This window comes from Nomascus leucogenys, unplaced genomic scaffold, assembly GCF_006542625.1.
Source record: "Nomascus leucogenys isolate Asia unplaced genomic scaffold, Asia_NLE_v1 001560F_32125_qpd_obj, whole genome shotgun sequence".
In the NCBI taxonomy this organism is placed as follows: Eukaryota; Metazoa; Chordata; class Mammalia; order Primates; family Hylobatidae; genus Nomascus; species Nomascus leucogenys.
The window spans coordinates 1-24,518 of NW_022096977.1; the positions used below are offsets into that span (position 1 = coordinate 1).

General features: G+C 50.9%; 1 pseudogene across 1 annotated transcript; it reads left to right on the forward strand.

Annotated features, from left to right (window-relative positions):
- The first annotated feature begins 1,228 nt into the window (after positions 1-1,228).
- Positions 1,229-17,817, forward strand: LOC115834118 (annotated as a pseudogene). The gene is made up of 7 exons (XR_004029199.1): positions 1,229-1,509; positions 3,743-4,040; positions 7,866-7,984; positions 12,045-12,193; positions 13,033-13,194; positions 15,567-15,598; positions 16,020-17,817. The product of XR_004029199.1 is annotated as a poliovirus receptor-like (transcript).
- The last annotated feature ends 6,701 nt before the right edge of the window (positions 17,818-24,518 follow it).

Below are 24,518 nucleotides of genomic sequence, written 5' to 3' on the forward strand. Positions count from 1 at the left end.
AAGAATCAGAGAGGTTAAGTAGCCAGCCTGAAGCTTCACAGCAGAAAACTGAAGGGACCCAAAACTCCTGGGCTATCATTGCCTTCCTCTCGTGCCTCGATCCCCCACATTCTTCCGACCAGGACCCACCCAGAGTAATAATGCAGCGTGTCATGGTGCCTTGATCCCCCACATTCTTCCGACCAGGACCCACCCAGAGTAATAATGCAGCGTGTCATGGATTTGAAGACCCAGGATTTCTCCCAGTTTTCTACATTGGGGATATTCTAACCCCTAATGGCAAGTTGTGCTGTAAATGACGAGTCATGGTATGTGAAACCTACACACTGGTGTGATGAAAAAGTTCTGGGCCAGGTGTGGTGGCTCATACCTGTAATCCCAGCACTTTGGGAGGCCAAGTGGGAGGATCACTTGAGGTCAGGAGTTCAAGACCAGCCTGGCCAATATGGTGAAACCCCATCTCTGCTAAAAAAAAAAAAATACAAAAAATTACCGGGTGTGGGTGGTGCTAGAGCGGTATAGTTCATCCCAGACTACGACGCGATAAAGCTGAGTGCAGGAGAACCACTTGAAATCCCGGAGGCAGAGCTTGCAGTGAGCAGAGATTGCACCACTGCACTCCACCTGGGGTGACAGAGCGAGAACTCCGTCTCAAAAAAAAAGAGAAGAAAAGAAAAAGTTCTTGCGTTAGCTAATATAGTTGGTAACAAAGGTTGGCATCAATATCGTGAATATGATACATAGTGCCACTGAACTGTATGCTTTAAATGACGGCTTCAATGGTAATTTAAGTTTATTTAGTATTTTATACCACAATATTTAACCACAATTTTTAATAAAATCGAGTATTTGAGATGAGGGGAAATACTGGTAATAATAGAAGTTAGAAATTATATGAGTAATATTAATAGCACCAAGAGAATGAAGTGCAGAACGACCAAAGCTGCAGACCATTCCCAGACGCCGCTTACCCTCCTCGCCCGCGCATGACCCCAACTAGTGCCCAGTCCCCCCTCCCCCCACACCCCACCGTCCACCAGGGGCTCCAGGGGCCCCAGCGTGGCAAGTGCACGCCCAGGTGCCCGGGCTCCTGGAGCCCCTCCCTGTCTAGCCCAAGATCGCCTGGGGTCTGACACCTTCTCTTCGGTTCTCCGCAGGGACGTCGTCGTGCAGGCGCCCACCCAGGTGCCGGCTTCTTGGGCGACTCCGTGACGCTGCCCTGCTACCTACAGGTGCTCCAGAAATGGAGGTGACGCACGTGTCACAGCTGACTTGGGCGCGGCATGGTGAATCTGGCAGCACGGCCGTCTTCCACCAAACGCAGGGCCCCAGCTATTCGGAGTCCAAAACGGCTGGAATTCGTGGCCGCCAGACTGGGCGCGGGAAGCTGCGGGATGCCTCGCTGAGGATGTTCGGGTTTGCGCGTCGAGGATGAAGGCAACTACACCTGCCTGTTCGTCACGTTCCCGGCAGGCAGCAGGAGCGTGGATATCTGGCTCCGAGTGCTTGGTGAGCAGGGGATTTTGGGGAGGCTGAATGAAAGGCGGAGACTTGGGAGGATCAGGGAAGGTGGCAACGACGCGAGCGGGGAGGCCTGGGACGGAGGGAGATTCCCTCCACAGCAGATTCCCTGGGGACAAAAGGAGGGGGCAGCGCAAAGATGGGGGGTGGGGTGGGGGGGAGGTGAGTGCGGGAGGGGCTGCAGGGCAGGAAGACAGCAGAGATCTCAGGGAGTAAGGACCAGGCCTGGGATCAGAATACCCTGAGGGAGGGGGAGGGGTATCTTGGAAAGGGAGCTGGGAGGGGACTGGGAAGGAAGGGAGGAGGCCTGGGTGGCCTCTTCTGGGTCCCTCCTTTCCTCATCTGTAAAAGAGTTGGGTGACAATAGCATCACCCTTGAAAGCTGTCCTGAGTGTCATCACTGCCTAGGAAAGAGTCTGTCTGCCCCCTTGGACTGTGTACCCATGAGGGCAGAACCAGGGCTATTTTGGTCACTGCTGGGCCCCAGCACTTTCCACCAAACAATATTTATTGAGCACTTATTATGTGCCATTCTAAGAGCTTTACCTGCATATTCTCATTGCCTATGATACCATCATTATCCCCTGTCGACAGACAAGGAAACTGAGGCACAGACTTGCCCAAGACCAAAGGTGCAGCCTTAGGGGCAGTGGCACTTCACCGCTGGCACATGTGAGCCCCTTAGAGCTGTTGGTTACTGTTACTTTATTTGGTAAAGAAGGAGAAAGTTGAAACAGACAGACAGGAAAGGCAAGGATCCTGATACCCAAAAGAGGACGGGATCATGCTTTCATTTTCATGAGCTCCATGAAGCCCTCCTCTTGGAACTTGAGCGAGAAGTCTCTGTGCCTCAGTTTCCTCATCTGTGGGATAGGGATCACCGTGAGGATTCAAAAAAAACTGACCCTTTTTTTGTTTTTTTGAGACAGTTTAGCTCTGTCGCCCAGGCTGGAGTGCAGTGGTGTGATCGTAGTAAGGTCCTCACTGCAGCCGGGAACTCCTGGCTCAAGGATGTTCCCACCCTCCCTGTAGCTAGAATTACAGGAATGTCCACCACGCCCAACTTGTTTTCTGTTTTGGTTCTGTGTTTTTTAAGGCTTATATGCCGAGAACTATTCTAGGGCCTGTGCATGAGAAACTCATGAAATGTCAAGAGCTTGGAACTGTGCCTAGGCACAATACCCAACCAAAGGCAGCTCTTGTCACTCCAGCAAGCCTGGGGATTCCAGGTATCATGGTTTAGGATGAGGGTAAAAACAGAAAGTGAGTCAAGTAAGGAGAAATCTTCAGTAAATAATACAGGTAATGATGGGGAAGGAAGTTCCAGGTTTGGGAATCACCAGGATGATGATTAAGAGGATGGTCAAGGTGGTTTTGGAGCAGACAGACTTTTATGTGAAAACCAGCTCTGCTGCTTACAGCTGTGTGGACTGTGGCAAGTCACTTCCCTTCTCAACTTCAGGCCTCAGGCTTCCTCTCCTCCACTGAGGCCAGACCTAGGATAACCCCTTTGGGTTTCCCCTTCCCAGCCCTGCCCTCTCCAAGTCATCACTGCCTAGGAAAGAGTCTGTCTGCCCCCTTGGACTGGTGTACCCATGAGGGCAGAAACACAGGGATATTTGGCACTGCTGGGCTCCAGCACTATTCCACCAAACAATATTTACTGAGCACTTATTATGTGCCATTCTAAGAGCTTTACCTGCATATTCTCATTGCCTATGATACCATCATTATCCCTGTCGACAGAAAAGGAAACTGAGGCACAGACTTGCCCAAGACCACCCAGCTGCTCAGGGACACAGCTGGGGTTTAAACCATGCCATCCTGTATCCTTTTTTTGTTTGTTTGTTTGAGACAGAATCTCGCTCTGTCGCCCAGGCTGGAGAGCAGTGGCACAATCTCAGCCTCACTGCAACCTCCGCCTCCCAAGTTTCAAGCAAATTCTCTGGCCTCAGCCTTCCCCAAGTAACTGGGATTACTGGCGTGTGCCACCATACCCTGGCTTAATTTTTAGTAGAGGACAGTTTCCCCATGTTGGCCAGGCTTGGTCTCGAACTCCCTGACTCTCAAGTGATCCATCCACCTCAGGCCCCCAAAGTTCTGGGATTATAGGCGTGAGCCACCCCACCCAGCAACCATGCCATCCTGTACCCTTAATGAATGCCCCTTCTACCACGGAGGTGTTCATTGAATGACCTATTGCTTTGGTTCCTCTTCCCAGCCAAGCCCCAGAACACAGCTGAGGTTCAGAAGGTGCAGCTCACCGGGAGAGCCGGTGCCCGTGGGCCCGCTGTGTCTCCACAGGGGGTCGCCCGCCGGCCCAAAATCACACTGGCGCTCAGACCTGGCGGGATGCCCAATACAAGCCAGGTGCCAGGGTTCCTGTCTGGCACAGTCACTGTCACCAGCCTCTGGATTTTGGGTGCCCTCAAGCCAGGTGGACGGCAAAGAGTGTGACCTGCAAGGTGGAGCACGAGAGCTTTGAGAAGCCTCAGCTGCTGACTGTGAACCTCACCGGTGTACTGTGAGTGTGCCCAAGTCAGCGATGGCAAGAGCCCCTGCCAGGCTGCCCCCACCACTGTCTACACTGACTCCCCAAGGCACTGTAGGCGTTGCTTCCATCATCTGCACCGGCTCCCCTGACTCCTATCTACACGACCCACCCCCATTGTCTGCACCAGCTCCCTGGGCCATAAACAACACCGTCCCTATTGTCTACACCAGTTTACTTGGGCCATAGTCAATGCTGGTACCCAGATCGTCTGCCCTGGCTCCTCTAGCTGCTGTCTGCACGGATACCTGACACTCTGTTGACTCCCTTGAGCACAGTCTACCACTGCCCCTAAAACTGCCTACACCCACTTCCCCAGGCAAGTATCCACAATCACCCTCCCCACATTGCTACACTGGTTCTCCTGGCCACGATCAACACTGCCTCCCTTATTGTCTACACCCCCTCCCTTGTCCTTTTTTTCTTTTCTTTCTTCCTTTCTTTTTTTTTTAAATAGAGTCTCACTCTGTCACCCAGGCTGCAGTACAGTGGCACGGTCCTCGGCTCACTGTAACCCTCTGCCTCCCAAGTTCAGGTGGTTTCTCCCTATCTCAGCCTCCCAAATAGCTGGGATTAAAGGTGCACACCACCACACCTGGCTAATTTTTGTATTTTTAGTAGAGACAGGGTTTCACCACGTTGGCCAGGTTGGTCTCGAACTCCTGACCTCAGGTGATCTGCCTGCCTCGGCCTCCCAAAGTGTGCTGGAATTACAGGCATGAGCCACTGTGCCCGGCTTTTTTTTTTTTTTTTTTTTTCCTTTGGACAGGGTCTCGCTCTGTCACACCCAGGCTGGAGTGTAGGGCATGATCATGGCCTCCTACAGGCCTCAACCTTCCAGGCTCAAGCAATCCTTCTCCCTAAGCCTCCCAAGTAACTGGGACTACAGGTGCAGCCACCATGCCCCAGCTAATTTTACAATTTTTTTCTAGAGAGAGTTTTGCTATGTTGCCCAGGCTGGTGTCAAACTCCTAGGCTCAAGTGATCATCTCACCTCAGTCTCCCGAAGTGCTGAGATTACAGGTGTGAGCCACTGCACCTGGCCCCTTGTCCATTTTCTGTGCTGCCTTACCATTGTCTACCCTGGCTCTCCTGGGCCACAGACAGCACTAACCCATTGTCTACACCACCTATTTCGGCCACCAGCTGTGGGGTGTTTTCACTGTCTCCCATGGTGTCTACACTGGCTCCTATGACCACTGTCTACATAAACACCCCACTTTTTTCTACACTGGTTCTCCTAGGCACTCTCTAAAGTGCCCCCCGACACTGTCTACACTGACTCCTTGGAGAACTGTCTGCATTCACCTCCCACATTGTATCAACCAGTTCCCCTGAGCCACGATCGACTGTCTCCGCCGGGTGCTAGTTGCATTGATCTTCCCACATTGTTTGTGCTTGCTCCCCTAAGCAGTGTCTGCAGAGTCCCCCAGTGTAGTCTCCATGCTCCTCTGCCCAATATTGTCTACACTGGCTCATCTACAGGCTATCCAGTCTCACCCCACATCACCACACTGGCCTCCTTGTGCTCTGTCTGCACAGCCCCCTGACAGCATCTGTCCTGGTTCTCCTGCACAGCGTTACCTCCACCAGCTCCCTCACGGCATCATTGACATTGACACCCACACATTTATCTCCACTGACAGCCCCAGGACTCTCTAACCACTGCTGTCTAACAGAAATAGCATGCAAGCTGCATATAGGATTTTAAATTCTCCAGCAGCCACCCCATTAAAAATTTAAAACAGAGAGTCCAGGCACAGTGGCTCACGCCTGGAATCCCAGCACTTTGGGAGGCCAAGGCAGGTGGATCACCTGAGGTCAGGCATTCAAGACCGGCCTGATCAATATGGTGAAACTCCATCTTTACTAAAAAATACAAAAATTAGCCAGGCATGGTGGCGGGTGCCTGTAATCCCAGCTACTCGGGAGGCTGAGGCAGGAGAATCACTTGAACCTGGGAGGCAGAGATTGCAGTGAGCGAGATCGCGCCATTGCACTCCAGCCTGGGCAACAGAGCAAGCCTCCGTCTCAAAAACAAAAAAAGAAAAAAACAAGAAAAGAAAGAGAAGAAATTTATTTGTTTATTTATTTATCTATTTATTTATTTGAGACGGGGTCTTACTGTGTCACCCAGACTGGAGTGCAGTGGCACAGCTCACTGCAGCCTCAACCTCCTGGGCTCAAGTGATCCTCCCACCTCAGCCTCAGTCTCCTGAGTAGCTGGAACTACAGGCTCGTGACACCATGACCAGCCAATTTTTGTTTTTGTTTGTGTTTTTTTGTTTTGTGATGAAGTCTTGCTCTGTTACCCAGGCTAGAGTGCAGTGGCGCGATCTCGACTCACTGCAGCCTCCGCCTCTCGGGTTCAAGCGATTCTCCTGCCTCAGCCTCCCAAGTAGCTGGGATTACAAGCCCTGGCCACAGTGCCTAGCTAATTTTTGTATTTGTGGTAGAGATGGCATTTCACCATGTTGGCCAGGCTGGTCTCAAACTCCTGACCTCATGATCCACCCACCTTGGCCTCCCAAAGTGCTGGGATTACAGACGTGAGCCACCGCACCCGGCCTATTTTTATTTTTTCTGGAGACAGGATCTCCCTATGTTGCCCAGGCTGGTCTCGAACTTCTGGGCTCAAGTGATCCTCCTGCCCCAACCTCCCAAGGTACTGGGATTACAGGCATGAGCCACTGTGCCTGGCCAAAATTAATTCTAATAATTGCCTTTACTTACCCCAATATACCCAAAATATTATTTCAACTTGTAATTGTTTTTTTTTTTTAATTATTCTTGAGATCTTTCCCATTTATTTTGTCCTAGTAAAGCCTTTGAAATCTGGTGTGTGTTTCGGCCTGGCTGTATTTCGAGTGCGCGCTAGTCACATGTGGCCAGGAGGTGCCATATTGGACAGCACAGATCTAGACTAAGCTCCCACATCGTCTACACTGGCTCATTCAAATACTGTCTACACACACACACACACAGAGCCTGTCTTAATTTCGTCAGCTCCCGCGGACACACTCTCTATGTGGGGGTGATCTCACCCCCACCACAACATTTTCAACACTGGCCCGACAATATAGCATCTGCTGTAATATTCCAACACCCTGTCTACACTGAGCCCATCAGTAATATCCACACAAACTCTTCTAGGCATCATTCATACTGTTCCTCCCACCATTGTCTATACTGCTTACTCCCCGCCAGGCAATTGGTACACAGATTCCCTCAGGTACTGTCTATACTGGAGTCCCTCAACACTGTCACTGGGTCTGAGTGAGGGGGAGATCTATACTGACTCCTACCCCTCGCCCCTGAAAAAAACCCTGTCCCATTGGCCTGCCCCCCGAGGACACTGAAAGGTCTTCGCTGTCAATCACGTCTGGGATGGCTGAGCAGCAGCCTAGAGCAGGGTTATCCAGGACTCTTTCCCACAGGACTTGTCAGAGCCTTGAATACACTGCTGTGTGTATGAGTGGTCATTGCCTATGAGTGAGAAAAGGAGGAGGCCTTTTCCTGCAGGACACCCAAGACATGCCTGGTCCAGGCTACCCAGGAAAGCTAGTGGAGAAAAGCAGGTCCTCGGAAGCCCTCTCCATGTCCCCACTGACCAAGGATTCCCAGGCTTCTGCTGTCTGCGGCACACCATCTACCTGGACTCCTCCTAGGCCTCTCCAGCTCCCGCTGTTTTCCAAATATCCCCAGGCCTTTTCCTGCAGTGTCGTGAATCCCACGTAGCCCCAGGCCCCCCAAAGGCTCCCAGTCTCTGAACCTCTGTGTCCATTTCCTGCAGACCCCCCCAGAGGTATCCATCTCTGGCTATGATAACAACTGGTACCTCGGCCAGAATGAGGCCACCCTGACCTGCGACGCTCGCAGCAACCCAGAGCCCACAGGCTATAACTGGAGCACGTGAGTCCTGGGTCTCAGGGAGGAGGGGCTGGGGGTCTGGACCCCTGGGACTGAGGGAGGAGGGGCTGGGGGCCTGGACCCCTGGGTCTGAGGGAGGAGGGGCTGGGGGCCTGGACCCCTGGGACTGAGGGAGGAGGGGCTGGGGGCCTGGACCCCTGGGTCTGAGGGAGGAGGGGCTGGGGGTCTGGACCCCTGGGACTGAGGGAGGAGGGGCTGGGGGCCTGGACCCCTGGGTCTGAGGGAGGAGGGGCTGGGGGCCTGGACCCCTGGGTCTGAGGAGGAGGGGCTGGGGGCCTGGACCCCTGGTCTGAGGGAGGAGAGGCTGGGAGCCTGGACAGCTGGGTCTGAGGGAAGAGGGGCTGGGGTCTGGATTCCTGGGACTGAAGGAGGAGGGGCTGGGGGTCTGGACTCCTGGGACTGAGGGAGGAGGGGCTGGGGCCTGGACTCCTGGGACTGAGGGAGGAGGGGCTGGGGGCCTGGACCCCTGGGTCTGAAGGAAGAGGGGCTGGGGTCTGGACCCCTGGGACTGAGGAAGGAGGGGCTGGGCCTGGACCCCTGGGTCTGAGGGAAGAGGGGCTGGGGGTCTGGACCCCTGGGTCTGAGGGAGAAGAGGCTGGGAGCCTGGACCCCTGGGTCTGAGGCAGGACGGACTGGGGCCTGGACTCCTGGTCTAAGAGAGGAGGGGGATTCAGAGAAGAAAAAAAGAGAAGGAGGTTGACTTCGGGCCCCCCAGTGGGGGGCGTCCCTGTTTTGACATCTCTGTTTTGCAGTTGAGGTGTTTGGCAGGTGGTTGAATCCTGGCCGGTGGATGCACCTGCTTTTTGGGGTGTGCCTGCTCTGTGCCCCGCACTTCCCCCGAATCCCACGTGACCCCATGCTGTGCACAGTCAGTAGCTGTTGCCCTGCCCAGGTTAAAGACCAGCCACAAGAGGGCAGAAGCGGCCCTTGAATCCGCGCCTGGCTCCAAAGCTGGTCCTCCGCCTCTTAGCCAAGCTTGTCTAACCTGCAGGCCGCATAATTTGTAAACTTTCTTAAAACATGAGACTTTTTTTTTTGCGAATTTTTTTAGCTTATTAGCTATCGTTAGTGTTAGTGTATTTTATGTATGACCCAAGACAGTTCTTCCAGTGTGGCCTGGGGAAGCCAAAAGATTGGACACCCCCACTCTAGACTGTAACCACCTCACCCTCACCGTCTCCTTGTGTAACCTACTTGGTTACCTCTGGACGGAGCAAGTACTATCCCCATTGTCTAGATGAGAAAGTTGAGGCTCACAGATTTCCCCAGATTCATACTGAGGCTGAGGTCAAGAGCAAGGTAAGAAAAAGGCAAAGAGATAATACATAATTTTATAATATATAATTTTACATAAATTACATAATTTTACTGAACCGCCTTTTTTTTTTTCTAAGAAGGATCTCTCGCCGAGGCTGGAGTGCAGTGGCATGATCATAGCTCACTGCAGTCTGGACCTCCCTGGGCTCAGGTGATCCTCCCACCTCCAGCCTCCTGAGTAGCTGGGACTACAGGCACACGCCACCACGCTCAGCTAATTTTGTTGTATTTTTTTTGCAGAGACAGGGTTTCGCCACATTGCCCAGGCTGGTCTCCAACTCCTGGGCTCAAGCAATCAACCCACCTCAGCCTCCTCAACTGCTGGGATTATAGGCGTGAGCCACCTTGCCCAGCCTTAGGTCTTTTTCCTTATTACAAAAATAACTTGTGTCCACTGTAGAAATATGAAACAATTTAGTTATGAGCAAAAAGAAGAAAGTAGTGCCTATAGTCAAGTGGTACCCAGCCACCTCCAGAAATACCCAGTGACCCCTTATTATACATCCTTCTGTCTTTTTTCTCTCTGTTTCTAAACAAAGACTGGAATTATGCTGTACATATAATTTTGAAACTTTTCATCTATCTTGTGAATACCTTTCCATGTCAAAGCACATAGATCCACAACTCCATTTTCCCCCACGTTGTATTAGGAAGACTGTCAAACATACAGAAAAATCATAGGAATTTTCCAGTGAACACATAAGATTCCACTACGTGGATTCCCCCACTAACATTTTACTGTGCTTGCTTTATCACGTTTCTGTGATTCCTTCAGTCCCTCTATTCATCCATCAATCATATTATGCATTTCAGAGCACCCCCAGCTCCCCTGCTTTTTTTTTTTTTTTTTTTTTGAGACAGGGCCTCACTCTGTTGCTCAGGCTGTAGTGCAGTGGCTCAATCACAGCTCACTGCAGCCTTGAATTCCTGGGCTCAAGCGATCCTCCAGCTTCAGCCTCCCAGATAGCTGGGACTACAGGCACACACCACCACGCCTGGCTAACCTGGCCCCTTTTTTAATGTTGCTGGAATTCCACCACTTTAAAAAAAAAAATTTAAAGAATAGAGACAGGATCTCACTATGTTGCCCAGGCTGGTCTTGAACTCCTGTACTCAAGCAGTCCTCTCACCTGGGCCTCCCAAAGGGCAGGGAAGGGATTCCAACATATGTGGATGTCATCAGTTATTTAACCAGTCCCTAGTAGAGGACACAGATGTCATTTCCATTTTCAACTCTGCAAATGCCATGGTGGTGACCATCCCCACTGGTCATTTGTTAGCAGTTGTCCGTGGAAGGAATTGCCGGTCAAAGGTTTTCAACTGGTGTGATGGTGCCTTTACTGTCCTGCCTCAAAGCACCACAATTCAAGCTCTTGAGCCAGATAGCTGCGTTTGCATCCCAGCTCTGCAGAGCACCCAAAGCCTGATGCTTCCATCTCCTCCACCTCTGTTCATTAAACCAGTGTTCCTTGACTACTTACTGTGTGCCGGGTACAATTAACCAACATACGTTGGTCGATAAAACAGACCAAATTTCCTCCCCATATAGAGCTTCCATTCTAGTGGTGAAAGAAACAAGAAGCAAGATAAAGTCATAAAGTGTGTAGTGTGTGTGCAATGGTGATAAATACCATAGAGAAGATAAAGCAGAGAAGAGAATGGGACTGGGCACCGTGGCTCATACCTGTAATCTCAGCACTTTGGGAGGCAGAGATGGGAGGATCACTTGAGGCTAGGAGTTCGAGACCAGCCTGGCCAACATGGCGAAACCCCATCTCTACCAAAAAAGATACAAAAATTGGCCGGTGTGGTGGCATGCACCTGTAGTCCCAGCTACTCAGGAGGCTGAGGTGGAAAGATTCCATGCACCCAGGAGGTGGAGGTTGCAGTGAGTCAAGATGGTGCCACTGCACTCCAGCCTGGGTGACAGAGTGAGACGCTGTCTCAAAAAAAAATAAATAAAAAGAGAAGGGGATGGGAAGGGTTATCATCACAGTTGAAACAGGGTGGCCAAGTGAGGTGTTACTAAGGTGACATCCCAGCAGAGGCCTGAAGGAGATGAGGGTGAGCTCTGCGGGTACCTAGGGGGGAAAGCATTCCGGCAGAGGGAACAGCATGGGCAAACCCATTTCTATCCATCGGTCCCTGCATAAGCAAACCCTGGACACCTAACTGGAGAGTTTGAGGACCAACAAGGAGCCCACGGTGGATGCAGAGGCGGGAGCAAAGGGGAGAGTAATGGAAAACGTGGGCCGAGGTAGCAGGGGCCAGATCACGTGGGGCCTGTGACACGCGAAGACTTCGGTTAACTCTGAGCCAGGCTGAGCCGCCAGAGGGTACTGAGCCGAGGGATGGGAACTGACTTAGGATTCACAGGCGACCTCTGGTGGCCATGTGGGAACAGACGAGGAGGCGAGGGCGGAAACGGAGCCCAGCGTGGAGGCGGCTGCTGGGGCCCGGGATGCACAGCGCCAGAGCAGGGAGGTAGCCGTGGAAGCCCTGAGGAGCGGTGGGATTCTGGACAGATCTTAAGGCGGGGCCGACATGATTGGCTAATGGGTTGGGTGTGGGCATGAGAGGAAGGGAAGAGTCGGGGGGCCTCCAGAGTTGCTCTCCGCTTATGCTGTAGAGGGCGTGAGGGTTTCTGGGCACGTAGTGAGTGCTCAATCACTGTCCCTCCGGAGCTGCAGCAGAAGCCACCTCCTCACCTTTCTGTCTCTCCCAGGACCATGGGTCCCCTGCCACCCTTTGCTGTGGCCCAGGGCGCCCAGCTGCTGATCCGTCCTGTGGACAAACCAATCAACACAACCTTAATCTGCAACGTCACCAATGCCCTAGGAGCTCGCCAGGCAGAACTGACCGTCCAGGTCAAAGGTGAGGAACTCCCTGGGTGGGGAGAACAGGGACCAAAGGAAGAGGTCGAGGCAGGGTTCCCTCTCTAATGCTCTCTGGCTCCCATCCTTCTCCTAAGCCTTCTCACAAAAGGACCAGTGGGGCCAGCTTTACTCCCCTGTTAACTCCATACCTATACCACTGGTACCGTTGTTCAGCTGCCTGGATACACTCCCTCCACACACACAGGTTGGGATAGATGTGGAATCCCTCTCTCTCAGGGACTCAGGCCTTTCCAAATGTGTTAGGCAGACCTCTATCAATTGCAATTGACAGAAACACAACTCAAAGTAGTCTAAGCAAACAAACAAACAAACGAAACAGGACTTTATGGAAAATTCACCTTCAGGTATTGTTAGATCCAGGGGCTCCAACCATGTAACCCAGGAACTTTTATTTTATACATCTCTTGTCTCTGCTTTTCGTTATACTGGCTTTATTCTCAGGCAGGCTCTGAAGCAAGATGGCCCTCAGCAGCAACAGGCTCACATCCTACCAGAATAGCAACAGCAGGAGAAAAAACACACCACTTTCAATAACTGTAGCCAAAGTCCCAGGGCTGGCTCTCATTGGCCCAGCTTAGGCCACAGCCCAGCTATGAACCAATCATAGCAGCCAGGGAGAATGGAATGTTCTGATTGGCCAGGCCTGTGTCAAAGTCCCATTCTAGGAACCAGAGGGTGGGATCCAGTTCACCTGAATTAAATAGACTGAGGCAAGTGGAGTGGTGGCTCCCTAAAGAAATTCGAGATGCCATTTCAAGAATGAGGGATAAACCCCAAGAGCTTCCTTACCTAAGTATCTGTTTCCTTCTCTTTCAGAGGGACCTCCCAGTGAGCACTCAGGCATGTCCAGTAAGGACATCACCGTCCTGATTCTGGGAATCGCGATTTCTCTGATCCTGCTGCTGGGGATCGGGTTTTGTTGCTATCGGTCCAGACGTTCCCGTGAGTTCCTTTGGCACCGTCATCTGTCTCCCTCGAGTGAGCATCACCAGATTTGCCGTAATCGAGCACCTACTATGTGCTGGGCTCTGTGCTGAGTCCTTCCCGTGTGCCTCTCACTGAATCTTCACCCCACTGCCATGAGGTTTCCCCCATTTGACCGATGAAGGTGCAGAGCCAGGGAGTCTCATTCACTGGTTCATTGATTACATTTACAAATATTATTTACAGAGTGGGAGAAGAGCGTATAGAGCCTTAAGGCGGTGGTAGGGACTTTGGAATTTAATTCAGGTGATGTGGGAGTCCCTGCCAGATGGATGGAGGGTGAAATAATGCTTAACCCCTCAGCCTTACTCCATCTGCCTTGTTCAGGAGTGACTCCTAGGAGGAGATGGCAGGAACTGGCTTAGCTCTAAAAGGGTCTGATGCTGTCACACCTCAAGAGATTTGCACAGGCCGTTCCCCTGCCTGGAGCACCCTCCCATGGCTCCTTCTGGAGAAGTGCGCCAGCTAATTCTGTAATCAGAGGAACGATATTTTGCTGAGCACTGTCTACGTGCCACTTTGTATGTATAACCCCCTCGATTTTAATTTTTTTTTTTTATTATTTACTTATTTATTTTTGAGACAGGCTGTCACTCTGTCGCCCAGGCTGGAGTGCAGTGGCGCGATCTCAGCTCACTGTAGCCTCCACTTCCCGGGTTCAAGCAATTCTCATGCCTCAGCCTCCTGAGTAGCTGGGATTACAGGCATGCACCACCATGCCCAGCTAATTTTTGTATTTTTAGGAGAGACAGGGTTTTGCCATGTTGGCCAGGCTGGTCTCAAACTCCTGGCCTCCTGTGATCCACCCGCCTCAGCCTCCCAAAGTGCTGGGATTACAGGTGTGAGCCACCACACCCGGCCTGTACAATCTCCTTGAATGCTCACAACCACCCAGCAAAGTGCTTCTCCCGTGAGCCCCATGTTACAGAGGAGGAAGTATTTGCTTTGAGAGATGAAGTTACCTGCCAGTGGTCAAACAGCTGGAAAGTGGTCGATGGGGAGAAAAAGCCAGATCTTTGACTACCAAGCTTTTCCCTCAACCACTAAACAGATCTGCTCCCTTACATCCTGGGCGGATGCTGCCTCGTCCAGGAAGCCCTCCCTGACCCCCAAGCATGGGCCAAGCATCCACTAGGCTCTCCCATTCCAGCCTTGCCCATTCTGGGTCATCACTGTGGGGGACTTGTTTGTCTTCCCCAGTGGACTGTGAGCCCCTAGAGAGCAGACCTGAGGCTGTCACTGTCGTGACTATGTCCCCAGGACCACCTACCACTGGGCCGGGCATAAAAGAGGCACTCGAGGAAGTGTTTGCTGAGTGATTCAATGTGTCAACTCCAGAGCCAAACTGCCTGTATCTGGGCCCTAAAGCTACTGCTTGATTAGTGATGTCACCATAGGCAAATAGCTTAATCTGTATGACTCAGTTTCCTCATCTGTAAAATGGGGTGACGGTACCTAATAATACAGTAAAGCACTTAACACAGCAAGTGGCACATTGTAAGCCACATACTGGGTATATATTAGCTGTGATTGTTATTGCTATTATTACTATTATTGTTATTATTAACATAAACTGCACAACAGCAGGCATTTTTTTTTTTTTTTTTTTTTGAGACAAGATCTCACTCTGTTGCCCGGACTGGAGAAGTGCAGTGGTGTGATCTTGGCTTACTGCAGCCTCAACCTCCCAGGCTCAGGTGATTCTCCCACCTCAGCCTCTCGAGTAGCTGGGATTATAGGCATGCATTCCCATGCCTGGCTAATTTTTTATATTTTTAGTAGAGATGGAGTTTCGCTGTGTTGCCCAAGCTAGTCTCAAACTCCTAGACTCCAGCAGTCCACCCACCTCAGCCTCACAGAGTGCTGGAATTATAGGTGTGAGCCACCATGCCTGGCCAAGAGCAGGCATTTTTATCTGTTTTGTTCACAGCAGTGTCCCCAGCACCTAGAATGTACCTGGCACAAAGTAGACATTTACCATTTGCTGAATACTACTACTATTTGCTAAATAAACCCCTGTTGAATAGTCTAGGAACTGAAACACAGAGAGGTTAAGTCACTTGTCCAAGTTCACACAGCTCCTAAAGAACAGAGATAGAATTTGAACCCATCCATCTGGTTCTAGAGCCCAGGCTCGATATTTATGGATATTTAATAACCAAGTGAATAACTGGATGATCAGATCCTTAAAGAGCACACCCGCCATCCCTGTCTGACACATGTGTATACCATTAAGGGAAATGGCACCCCCATGTAATAGCAGAGGCAGAACTTGACATTTTCAGGGCCCTGACACCCAGGCATGTCTTCTTCCCATGCTTCCCAGCATTATTCCTTCCTGACGACTTCCCCTCCTATTTCCCCAGGTAATGAGCATGCCAGCGCCTCGGCTAATGGGGTAAGTGCCATGTTGGAGCTAAGAAGGGCGTGGGGTCTGCACGAACTATAGACCAGACGTCTTCAGATGCCCACGGCCTGGCCTCAGGAGCCTGGGTCTTTTCTCCTGTTGCCTTGAGCAGCATTTCCCAACCCTTCCTGCTGGGCGGAATCCCCTGTAGAGTTTGCTAAGACGCAGCCCCAGACAGTCTGGTCTGTGATGGGGCCGGGGAATCTGCATTTTAATATCCGCTCCCTTCCCCCCCAATCCCCGCCCCCTCAATTCTACCCATGGCCACACACCTTGAGAAGCCTCTATCCCTGGCTTCCAGGGATAGAGGAGGGGATGGGCCTGCAGTTCTTTGCACATTGGGCTTCAGTGGGAAGATGTTTGATTTTGTTCAAAAGAGCCCCAAGGCTAAAGTTTGAAAACCCTCTTCTAGCACGTCTCCTATTCAGCTGTGAGCAGAGAGGATCCACAGACAGAGGGCACAAGGTGACAGCATCAGGACTGAGCGGGGAGAGGGACTGGAGCTGGCAAGGACATGGGCCTCCAGAGTTGGACCCCACCCCAGTGGATGAAGACCGCCTCCAAAGAGACCACCCTCCCTCCCTGTGCCAGACCTCAAAACAAGGGGGGCAGGTGCAAGTTCAGAGGTCTCCAAGACCACCCTCTGTTCATTTGCTAGAAGGACTCACTAGACTCAGGAAAGCTGTTAGGCTCACAGTTACAGTTTATTACAGTAAAAGGACAGAGATTAAGATCAGCAAAGGGACCGAGGTGCACAGCACACGTTCCAGGACAGATGAGGCGCCAGCTTCCAGCTGCCCTCTCCCAGTGGAGCCATATAGGCAGCACCTGATTCTCACAGCAACATGTGACAACATGCAAGAAGTACTGCCAAAGAGAGCAGCTCACTCGAGATCTTCGTGTCCAGAGTTTTTTGTTTGTCTTGAGACAGGATCTGGCTCTGTTGGCAGACTGGAGTATGGTGGTGGGATCACAGTTCATTGCAGCCTTGACTTCTCAACTCCAAGTCATCCTCCCACCTCAGCCTCCTGAGTAGCTACGACTACAGGTATGTGCCACCACGTCTGGCTAATCTTTTTATTATTTGTAGAGTCGAGGTCTCCCTGTGTTGCCCAGGCTGGTCTTGAACTCTTGGCTTCAAGTGATACTTCTGCCTTGGCCTCCCAAAGTGCTGAATTAAGCAGCTCACCATCCACACGGCTGACCTCATACATCAAGCCAATACCGTGTGGCCCAAGACCCCCACCATAAATCACATCACTAGCATGAACCACCCAGAGTGGCCCAAGACTCTCAGATCAGCTACCAGGCAGGATATTCCAAGGGCTTACAGATGAATGCCCAGGAGCCGAGGATAAAGGGCCCGATCTTTCTTTGGGCAAGGTTAAGCCTTTACTGCATAGCAGACCACACAGAAGGGTGTGGATCACCAGAGAATTTCGGTAAAAATTTGGCCTCTGGCCTTGAGCTTCTAAATCTCTGTATCTGTCAGATCTCTGTGGTTACAAGAAACAGCCACTGACCCTGGTCACCAGAGGCTGCAATTCAGGCCTCAAGCAGCTGCCTGGGGGGTGTCCAAGGAGCCGAGAAAACTACTAGATGTGAACTTGAAGAAGGTTGTCAGCTGCAGCCACTTTCTGCCAGCATCTGCAGCCAGCAAGCTGGGACTGGCAGGAAATAACCCACAAAAGAAGCAAATGCTTTTTCCAACACAAGGGGGAAGGGATGCAGCGGGAGGCAGCGCCGCAGTTGCTCAGGACACGCTCCTATAGGACCAAGATGGATGTGACCCAAGACCCAGGAGGCCCAGCTGCTCGGTGCAACTGACAAGTTAAAAAGGTCTATGATCTTGAGGGCAGACACCAGAATTCCTCTTATAAAGAAAAGCGTTTGGGAAGATACCTTGAGGGAGAGAAGACTTTGGGCCAAGATGCTAAATGGGAATGCAATGTTTGAGCTGCTCTGCAAGAGAAAATAAGCAGGACGGAGGATTTGCTCTGGACAGAGATGGAAGAACAGGGAACAGAGAAGTGTGGGGAAGAGATAGGAACCAGCAGGATGGCAGGGGCAAAGGGCTCAAGGGTGAGGAGGCCGGTGGGACCCCACAGAGTTGGGGAGACAAAGAAACATTGGTTGCTTTGGTGGCACATAAGCTCCTTGTCTGTCTCCTGCGCCCAGAATCTCATTAAAGTTTATTTATTGTACCTCCAGTGGCTGTGTGCAATGGGGTCTCTTGTGGAAATCAAGGAGCAGACAGGTTTCATGTGTACTGTCACCACATGGGATGGAACCAGAGGCATGGAAGCAAGACGCTAAATGAAGAGGGCCGTAAGGGCTGGGATTCCCAGGCACCTTAGGAACAGCTTGTCTTTTTTTTTTCCTCTCCAAAAAAAATGTTTAAGAGACGGTGTCTACTGTCACCCAGGCTGGAGTGCAGTGGCACAATCATAGCTCATTGCAGCCTCTAACTCCGGGGCTCAGGCAATCCTCCCACCTCAGCCTCCCAAGTAGCTGTGACCACAGGTGCCCCTCACCATGCCAAGCTAATTTTTTTAATTAGATAGTACATAAACTTCCCAAAATTAGAAGTTATAAAAAGACATGAGGGATCCATTCTAATTTGTGTTTGGAGTATAATGGTCCAGCTCCATTCTTTTGCACGTGGATATCCAGTTTTACACAACACTGTGAATGTAATGAATGCCACTGAATCATACACTCAAAAATAGCTAAAATGGCAAATTTTCTGTTATCTCTTTTTAACCACCATTTTTGAAAATTAATTATACCAAAAAACCATTGAATAGTACAGTTTATTTATTTATTTATTATTTGTTTATTTATTTATTTATTTTAGAAACAGAGTCTCACTTTGTTGCCCAGGCTGGAGTGCAGTGGCGTGATCATGGCTCATTGCAGCCTCGACCTGCTGGGCTCAGGCGATCCTTCCATGTCAGCCTCCCGAGTAGCTGGGACTATAGGTGGGCGCCACCCCACCTGGCTAAATTTCTTTTTAACTTTTGTAGAGATGGGCATCTTGCTATGTGCCTAGGCTGGCCTGGAACTCCAGGACTCAAGTGCTCCTCCTGCCTCGGCCTCCTAAAGTGCTGGGATTACAGATGTGAGCCACCGCGCCCGCCCTGGACCTTACTTTCGTTGCTCAGTTTCTGGTAATTCAGAGAGTACCTCCTTAGTTGTTCTACACCCACCTCATATTCTATGGGAGGGATGCACAGGGCTTTTATAACGAGGCCCCTAAGGACAGGCATTTGTATCATTTCCAGCCTTTTACGATTACAATGTTGTAGTGAATAACTTTACACACTGTCATTTATTTTACTTATCTTTTTTTTATTTTAGAGGCAGAAATCTTGCCATCTTGCCCAGGCTGGTCTCAAACTCCTGGGCTCAAACAATCCTCCTGCCTTGGCCTCCTAAAGTACTGGGATTTATAGGCATAAGCCACCGTGCCTGGCCAATGCACACTGTCATTTAGCTCATGTTGACACCTGAGTGTAGGTCACACTCCTGGAGGTGGAATTGCTGGGCCAAAGAGTATGTTTCTTGTCATTGTGATAGATATTGACAAATGAACCCTCACAGAAGTTGTGCTGAGTTCTGTTCCCACCAGCGACGTAGGTGATGACCTTTTTCTGGAGGGAGGGGGCATCCTTGGAGTCCACAGAGCCAGGAATGGAGAGTTGACCCAGAATTTTGGTATAGGTGTTGTATAAACTTATAGTAAGGTTAAGAAAACCGCAACTATCCATATCAGAGACTTGGCGGGGGGCAGGGTATGATGGAGATCATAAAGAGGCTAAAACACTCCACACCCTCCCTCTGCATTGCTCCTGCATGGGAGTCGGGAATCTTTTCAGGTTGATATGATCTCACCTTGAGGAGCTGTGCGGTCCCAGAAGCCTCTGGGTTGCAGATTGCTTGGGGTGAAAATGCCTGTGCTACTGAAATCTAACTTTTTAAAAAAAATTATGAGCTGGGCGCAGTGGCTCACGCCTGTAATCCCAGCATTTTGGGAGGCTGCAGCGGGTGGATCACTTGAGGTAAGGCGTTCAAGACCAGCTCATAGTGAAACCGTGTCTCTACAAAAAAAAATTAGCCGGGCGTGGTGGTGCATGCTTGTAATCCCAGCTACTCAGAAGGCTGAGGTGGGAGAATCCCTTCAACCCGGAGGTGGAAGCTGCAGTAAGCCATGATCCAGTCACTGCACTCCAGCCTGGGTGACAAGAGCGAGACTCTGTCTCCAAAAAAAAAAAAAAAAAAAAAAAGAACTGGATTGTCTGGCTCTACTCCGGGCACGGCGTGCAGGGCCCAGTTCTGCTGCTCTGCTGTTTGTTCTGCTTTCCTCCACGTATTGGCATCACCCTCTGGTGCCAAGATGGCTGCTGCATTCCGGGCATCACATCCAGAATCAGACCCAGAGAAGCTGCCCATCCCTACCTGGGTGAGCTTTGTAGGAACGAAAAACCGCACCCAGCAGCAGAAACCTCACCCAGCAGCGTCTTTTCCGGTCTCATTCACCAGCGCCGCCCACCGCTCAACCAATCCCTGGCCAAAAGAATGGGACCGCCTGGAAGGCTGGACCAATCAGGACCTGCCCTCTGGGGCTGGGGAGAGGCCCGGATGAAGGCTGCAGGACAGGATGGAATCCTAGACTTCTGTTACCAGCAGTGACTACCTCTGTCTGGGTGGTTGAAACATGTTTGAATTTTATTCTCTTTTAAGTACTGTCTAAAAGTTCTGCAATAAACCTTGACTCTTCTTTTAATAATGCAAAAGGAATCGAAGTGTTTGTTTGAAAGGGAGAGGAAGAAAGAGAGAGGGAGGGAGGGAAGAAGGGAGGGAGGCAGGGAAGGAGACAGGAGAGAGAGTAGAATACAGCCACCGGAAAATCCAGAATAGCTGGCTTTGCTTAACCCATGCCCGGAAATAACTGCTGGGTTTGCAACAACCTCTCTCCCGGAGACAGGCCAAGGAAACTACAAAACTGCAGGAAGGATTGAAGGGCCGGGCACGGTGGCTCACGCCTGTAATCCCAACACTTTGGGAGGCCGAGGTGGGTTGGATCACCTGAGGTCAGGAGTTCGCGACCAGCCTGGCCAACATGGTGAAACCTCGTCTCTACTAGAAATACAAAAATAAGCCGGGCGTGGTGGCGCGCGCCTATAGTCCCAGCTACTTGGGAGGCTGAGGCAGGAGAATCGCTTGAACCCGGGAGGCAGAGGTTGCAGTGAGCTGAGATCGTGCCACTGCACACCAGCCTGGCGACAGAGCAAGACTCTGTCAGGTGGATTCTGAGGGTACTCAGACCCTAGGAACCCAGCATGAAATCTTCCAGGCATTAAGGAACATTGAGGATGTGGAGGATTGGAAATCCCTCCAGGGAAAATAGACTTCTCTTGAGCAGGGTCACGAGGGGTGGGGGCAATGTGGGAGGTGGGGCAAGTCCAAAGACAAGGTCAACAGCAATAATAATAATAACAATGACAGGCATTTGTTGCTTGTTTGCCGGGCCTCTTGCATACAATTCTCCCAACATCCCTGTGAGGTGGTGATGCTTTTCCCCATTCTCCAGGGGAGGAGGCTGAGGCCCAGAGAGGTGAAGTCATGCGCCACAAAATACCCCGGCCAAATGGTGGTAGAACCAAGTTTTCAGCCAGACTCACCAGCTCACGGCAGAGCTGCCTGGAGTCTACAACCATTCAGTCTATAGCCGGGCCACTCCATCCTTCAAGGCAGTTCAACGTCAAGATTCCTGATTTTCCTCAACCTGGGCCCTCTAGAAGATACCATCACCCCCGACAAACTGAAGATGTGTGTCCAGAACACTCAGACACACACAAAGTGCTATGGATACACCACACCCAGACCTAGCTGTCTCTTCCTGATGGACCTCACCGGGTAGAAATGCCTGGCACCGCCTGCCTCAGATCCCTAGGTCAGCTCTCACTCCCGAATAGAAGTTTCTGAGATGATGATGAAAACGTTCTCTATCTGTGCTGTCCAATGGAGTAGCCACTGATCACATGAGGCTAAGTGAGCTCTTGAAAGTGGCCAGTTTGAGGAACTGCATTTTTAATGCATTTAATTTTAATTACTTTGAATATATATACACGCATATATACATTTATATATATATATTCATACACATATATATATATTCAATTTTTTTTTTTGGAGATGGAGTCTTGCTCTGTTGCCCAGGCTGGTGTGCAGTGGCACAATCTCGGCTCACTATAACCTCCACCTCCCGGGTTCAAGCGATTCTCCTGCCTCAGCCTCCCGAGTAGCTGGGATTACAGACGTGTGCCACCATGGCCAGCTAATGTTTGCATTTTTAGTAGAGACAGGGTTTCATCATGCTGCCCAGGCTGGTCTTGAACTCCTGACCTCAAGTGATCTGCCTGCCTCTGCCTCCCAAAGTGCTAGGACTACAGGCATGAGCCACCACACCTGGCCTATTCAATATATTTTTTTGAGACAGGGTCTCACTCTGTCATCCAGGCTGGAGTACAGTGTCATGATCAAAGTTCACAGCAGCCTCGACCTCCCAGGCTCAGCGATCCTCCTGCCTCAGCCTTCTGAGTAACTGGAACTACAGTCGAAAGCCACCAAGCCTACCTAATTTTTAAAATTTTTTTTGTGTAAAGATGGGGTCCTACTATGTTGCCCAGCCTGGTCTCAAATTCCTAGGCTCAAGCAATCTTCCCACCTCAGCCTCTCAGAGGGGTAGGATTACAAGTGTGAGTCACCTGTGCCTGGCCTAAATTTATATTTAAATAGCCACATATGACTAATAGCTATGATATTAAACAGCGTAACTCTAGACCCTCTATCACCCAAGCTCTGTTGATCCAGCCAACAGAGCACACCTGATCTCTCCCACCTCCCAGCCTCACACACACATGCCCCACACCCTCCTTCCTGGCTCCACTCACCCAAGATATTGCAACCTCCTCAATACACCTTGATGACTATCTCAGCCTCCACATCCTTGTATTGCTGTTTATGCTGCCTGGTGCACCTCACGCTGCCTCACCCCATCATCTGCCTCATTTCTACTCTTACTCCAGGTCTCAGCTCAGATGCCCCCTCCCCCAGGAAGCCCTCCCTAGCCGTCAGGTTGATTGAGGTGTGCCTCCTTGGGCTCTCCCAGACTCCCGGGCTCCTCCATCCCAGCCGTGATCACTCTGGATCATAACTGTGTGAGAGGGTCTGCCCCCCATACCCTACAGGACTGTGTGCCCTACTGTGGACAGAGGGCAGAGCAGAGGTGGTCTCAATCATCACTGTGTCACCAACATCACACAGCACCCACAACTGGGCACTAGGAGTGTGTGCTGGAATGAATGGAGGATGCTTTTCAAAACCTAGGCTAGGCCAGGTGTGGTGGGTCACATCTGTAATCCCAGTACTTTAGGAGGCCAAGGTGGGAGGATCACTTGAGCCCAGGAGTTCAACACCAGCCTGGGGCAACATAGTGAGATCCCATCTTTACAAAACATAAAAAAATTGGCCAGGGATGGTAGCGCACAACTGTGGTCACAGCTACTCAGGAATTGGAGGCTGCAGTGAGCAATGATCATGCCACTATACTCCAGCCTGGGCAACAGAGTGAGACCCTGTCTTAAAAAAAAAAAAAAGAGTAACACACGTGGAATAAACATGATCCAAAAAAGTACAAAACATACACTCTGGGGCTGGGTGCAGTGGCTCATGCCTATACTCCTAGTACTTTGGGAGGCCGAGGCAGGAGGATCATCTGAGGTCAGGAGTTTGAGACCAGCCTGGCCAACATGGCGAAACCCCATCTCTACTAAAAATACAAAAATTAGCCAGGCATGGTGACGCATGCCTGTAATCCCAGCTACTCAGAAGGCTGAGGCAGAAGAATCACTTGAACCTGGGAGGCGGAGGTTGCAGTAAACTGAGATTGTTCCACTTTACTCCAGCCTGGGTGACAGAGCGTCTGAAAAAAAAAAAACCATCCCAAAACTACAAAATATTCTTGCAATTATAGGTGACATATTTAAATGGTAAGACAACCAATGTTCATGAATGGAAAGACAGAGCAGGACCCTGTCTCAAGAAAACAAAAACAAAAACAAAAAAAAACAGGCCGAGCGTGGTGGCTCACACCTGTAATCCCAGCACTTTGGGAAGCCGAGGTGGGCAGATCACCTGAGGTCAGGAGTTCAAGACCAGCCTGACCAACATGGAGAAACCCCATCTCTACTAAAACTACAAAATTCGCTGGCATGGTGGTGCATGCCTGTAATCCCAGCTACTCGGGAGGCTGAGGTGGGAGGATTGCTTGAACCCGGGTGGCAGAGGTTGCGGTGAACTGAGATTGCGCCATTGCACCCCAGCCTGGGCAACAAGAGCAAAACTCCATCTCAAAAGAAAAAAAAAAAAAAAAAAAACACGAGGCTAAGAGCTTTTTTTTTTTTTTTTGAGACGAAGTCTCACTCTGTCACCCAGGCTGGAGTGCAGTGGTGCGATCTTGGCTCCCTGCAATCCCTGCCTCCCAAGTTCAAGTGATTCTCCTGCCTCAGCCTCCCCAGTTGCTGGGATTACAGGTGCCCACCACCACGCCCGACTAATTTTTGTATTTTTAGTAGAGACAGGGTTTCACCATGTTGGCCAGGCTGGTCTCAAATTCCTCACCTCGTGATCTACCCACCTTGGCCTTCCAAACTGCTGGGATTACAGGCGTGAGCCACCGCACCCAGCCTGTCTCAGAGCCTTCAAGTGAGTCAGCCACAGGTGAAATCCACCTCTGTCTATTGGCAGACTTGCCTCTTTTCCTGAGCCTCTGTTTCCACATCTGTGCAATGGGAACAGTTATTTATGGTGGCTGCTGAATGAGGCAGTGTGTGTTTGAGCAAACCCA